The sequence below is a fragment of the Penaeus japonicus genome, unplaced genomic scaffold (genome assembly GCF_977035675.1).
Source record: "Penaeus japonicus unplaced genomic scaffold, GWHDUDI00000001_assembly GWHDUDI00000016, whole genome shotgun sequence".
Taxonomy (NCBI): domain Eukaryota; kingdom Metazoa; phylum Arthropoda; class Malacostraca; order Decapoda; family Penaeidae; genus Penaeus; species Penaeus japonicus.
The window spans coordinates 31,140,125-31,145,124 of record NW_028234418.1 but is presented as its reverse complement, the minus strand read 5'-3'; positions in this window follow the sequence as shown (position 1 = coordinate 31,145,124).

Below are 5,000 nucleotides of genomic sequence, written 5' to 3'. Positions count from 1 at the left end.
GCTCTATTTTTTTGTTTTTGTTTTTCCTTTCTCTCTCTCTTTCTTTCTCTCTCTCTCTCTCTTTCTTCCTCTCTTTCTTTCTCTCTCTCTCTTTCTCTCTCTTTCTCTCTCTCTCTCTCTCTCTCTCTCTATCTATCTTTCTTTCTCTCTCTCTCTCTCTCCCTCCCCCTCTCTCTCTCTCTCTCTATCTATCTCTCACTCCTTTCTTTCTTCTAACTCTCTCTCTCCTCTCTCTCTCTCCCCTCTCTCTCTATCTATCTCTCTCTCTCTCTCTTTTCTTCTCTCTCTCTCTCTCTCTCTCTCCTCTCTCTTCTCTCTTTCCTTTCTCTCTCTCTCTCTCTCTCTCTCTATCTATCTATCTTATCATCTATCTATCTATCTATCTATCTATCTTTCCCTTCTCTCGCTCGCTCTCTCCTCTCTATCTTCTCTCTCTCTCTCCACTCTCTCTCTCTCTCCCTCTCTCTCTCACTCTCTCTCCTACTCTCTTTAACTCTCGCTCTCTCTCTCTCTCTCTGGTTCTTTCTCTCCTCTCTCCCTCTCTCTCCTAACTCCCCTCTCTCTTCTCCTCTCTCTCTCTCTCTCGCAACTCTCTCTCTAACTCTCTCCTCCTCTCTCTCTCCCTCCTCTCAACCCTCTCTCTCTCTCCTCCTAACTCTCTCTCTCTTCTCTCTCTCTCTCTCTCGTCTCTCCTCTCTCTCCTCTCCTCCTCTCTCTCCATCTCACTCTCTCTCTCTCCCTACTATCTCTCTCCTCTCTTCTTTAACTCTCCCTCTCCTCTCTCCCCTCTCTCCTCACTCTCTCCCCTCTCTCTTCTCATCTATCTCTCTCTCTCTCTCTCTCTCTCTCTCTCTCTCTCTCTCTCTCTCTCTCTCTCTCTCTCTCTCTCTCTCTCTCTCTCTCTCTCTCTCTTTCTCGCTTTCTTTCTTTTATACTTCCCTTTCTCGAAAGAAAGCTTTCTCTTATGCAAGTCATCATCTTCGAGAATCGATTCCCATATTTGATCGTAAAACTACGTGAAGAGGCATGTGCATATATATATATATATATATATATATATATATATATAAAATATATATATATATATATATATATATATATAAAATGTATATAATATGTATACATATATGTATATATATATATATATATATAAGAGATATATAAATTTATATACATATATTAGGATATATAAAATATAATAGATAAATATATATTTAATCTATATATATATAATAATTAATGTTAGTGTTGTGTATTAAATATATATATATACATATATAAAGCTGTATACATATATATATACATATACAAATATATCTATAATATATATAAAATATATAGATATATATATTATATAGATATATAATAGTAAACATATATATATTGTATATATATGTTATATATATATAATATATATATAAATATATCAATATGTGCTGTGTGTGTATGTATATATATATATCATATACATAATAAATATATGTATACATATATATATATATATAATATATATATATATATATATATCTATTATTTAATATATATATAAATATATATATATGAATAACAAATATAAATGTGTATAGTATATATAAAGTATATATATATATATTTATAAAATACTATATATATAATATAAATATAAAATAATATAAATAAACACCACACACGCACACAATATAATATATATACACACACAAAAGTACGCACTCAAACCACACACACACACACGCACTCACACACACACACGCACACACACATACCGCACAACACACACACTACAACTACTACACACACACACACACACACACACACACACCCACTACCACCACACACACACACACACATATATATATAATATATATATAAATATATATATATATATATATATATATATATATATATATATACATATACATACACACACATAAACATACATATATACATATACATATAAACACTCAAATACACGTAAAAGCACATCACTGAACACAGATACATGTAAATCAATAAATAAATGAATACGATATTTGCTGAAGCTTAAAAACACACACTTCCCCAAAGTGAGCTTATGTGCGACGCCGCCGATAACAATTTTCGCAAACTTTCGAAAAGTCGCCGATTAAGACCGGGAGATCAGATCGACTGGATTTACCGGTCCTCCTCTTCTCCTGTCTTTTTTTTTTTTTTTTTTTCTTTTTTTTCTTATCTTTCTCTCGCACTGTCTGTCTCTCTCTCTTTCTTACTTTTTTTTTGTGTGTGTTTTTAATGATTAATGCTTTCAAATATTTCGGCGTATTTATTTATTTATCTATTTATTTATTTATTTATTTATTTATTTATTATCTTTCACTCTCTGTCTCTCCCTTTCTTACTTTTTTTGTGTCTTGTTTTTAATGATTGAAGCATTCAAATATTTCCGCGTTTAACAGGATTCACGAAGTCACTTCAAATGCAAGCAACATTTTTTTTATTTATCATTTTTTCTTTTTGTTAAATAAATTGAACTGTTAATTCCTAATGCTAACGCATTTGTGGCTATTTATTGTTATTAAAACTCGGTAAAAGTAAATAGATAAATAAATAGATAAATAATGATGATAATAATGATATTGATAATAATAATAATGATGATAATAATAATAATAATAATAATAATAATGATGATAATAATAATAAAAAAAAAAAAATAATAATAATGATAATAACAATAATAATAATGATAATAATAATAATAATAATAATAATAATAATAATGACAATAAAAATAACAATAATAATAGGAAAATCGGATTACGTTATAATTCCTCAATTTGTTAATCTAGAAATCTTAGAATGAGTTTGAGGAATCCGTACTATATATCTAGTAAATTTCGCATGATTATTCGAGAAGAGTGTCGTGATCTATTCTAGATAGAAAGAGTGTATTCCTAGAAGTGTATTCGTGAGATTGGTGGTATAGGTGGTCTAATTTCAATCACTGACACGCATATTCAGTGCCTAGGGATTACATGTATTCACAATATTTATAAGTTTTAGGAATCTGTGTTTGTCTGTTTATTGCTGCTATGTTTGAGACACATTTTGGAGAATATTGCTAAAAAAAGGAAAAAAGAAGAAGAAAAAAAAAGGATATGGAGAGTTGATGTCTAATTATCTTAATAATCTTTATCATGGGTCATCTCTCTGCACACTTTCGATGCTCAAAGATGAAAATTTAGTCAAATAAGTGGACTAACTCAAAATAAACTTTCTGCTGCACTATCCCCTTCATGCTGCACTATCAAACATAGCGTTACCTTCTTTTTGAACGAGTTGGGTTCCTCTTGCTCCTGAAGAGCGGACTCCCTGTTTTATGCTGATATCCAGAATCAAGGAATCAGTTGCATAGTGAAGCGCCCACAGAGTAAACAAAGAACTTGCTCTTTACTTTAGCTGCCATCACCTTATCCTTCTGCTTCTGAAAATTTGTCTCCTTGTGTTGTGGATCTCTGAGTCAGTGTTTATATATCTCCTTTTTTCTTTTTAGCTGAATGTTTTGAAAAGGTGGACGTGATTATCATCCAAACATAGAGAAGCAATTATCCACAGGGTAGAGACAACATACATACCTTTAAATAACTGGAAAACGGTTTGCCAAATTGGATAATAAAAGAGCCATTGTGCAATGTTGCAAAAAAAAAGCGAGTAACAACAGGTAAGTGATATGGGCAAAGTCGCTGCAACGCAACAGGGAGCCTGCACAGCTGACAGACACGATGGGGTTAACCACCAGACCGAAGGATTAAAATAATGGTAAGAAAATAATAATAAGAGACGATCCTTTAGTATAAGGATCTAAACGAAGCTTAGGAATTTTAAAGTGTTTTAGTAACTTAGTAGTGAGACTTGGAGAGGTACATACATAGAGGAAATGTCTCATCACAGTGAAGGATAATGAAAGGAATAGCTGGTTACATAACTATAAAAGGAAAGATAACTATTTCCCAGTTAAGTCATAGCTGAAAAAAGAGAGAGAAAAAAGACAAATTCTTCTGTGCGATGAAGCCCCGTTAAGTTAGTTTGCAGTAAAAAAAAAAAAAAAGTACGGTATATAGAGGTATATGTTTACTATCATCGCTGTTTTTTTTTTTTTATCACGCTGCCATGATCCTCACATATACAATATATGGACTTCGCTGCCGTTAAAACCGACCTTGAATTGAACCTGTAGAATTAGTGATAAACTTTCAAATAGAAAACAAGGTAGAATAGACGAAGCGCCCCGATATAACATTCCCAATAATGTATGATAAACCAAAACTTTTGACGGAGAGAGAGAGAGAGAGAGAGAGAGAGAGAGAGAGAGAGAGAGAGAGAGAGAGAGAGAGAGAGAGAGAGAGAGAGAGAGAGAGAGAGAGAGAGAGAGAGAGAGAGGTTGCCGAGAGAGAGCGAGATGCGGAGCGAGAGAGAGCGAGAGGAGCGAATTTGGCTACGGATGGAGTGAGTCAGAATGGAGCTAAGGAGAACGGGGAGAGGAGAGGAGCAGAGGAGGAGAAGAGAGAGAGGCGCGCTAGCGAGGAGAAGAGTTAACAAAAAGAAGACAAGACAGAGAGAGAGAGAAAGATAGTGAGAGAGAGACAAAGACAGAGAGAGAGACAAAGATAGAGAGAGAGAGACGAGTATATATTATACCATAAACCAGGATGCTAGAAATCTAAAACTTAAGAAAAGTCATAGTAAGAAATAGGCCTATAGAAAAAGATAGCACAAAGTGAAGACATGTATAAAGAATAATAGGAAAATCGTGAAAAATAATGCTTAATAGCTGAATTCGAGTAAACATGTAAATGAATCTATATATCACAGGTATTTCATTTATACACAATTATCATATCTATCTTATAATAAGTACAAGTTTCACTACCATTTTGAAAAAAAAAAAAAAAATGCTGTACTGTTCTATGTCATTTTCCACGAGGACTTTCTCCCTTAGATAGAATGATAAAGAAAATCCAGAA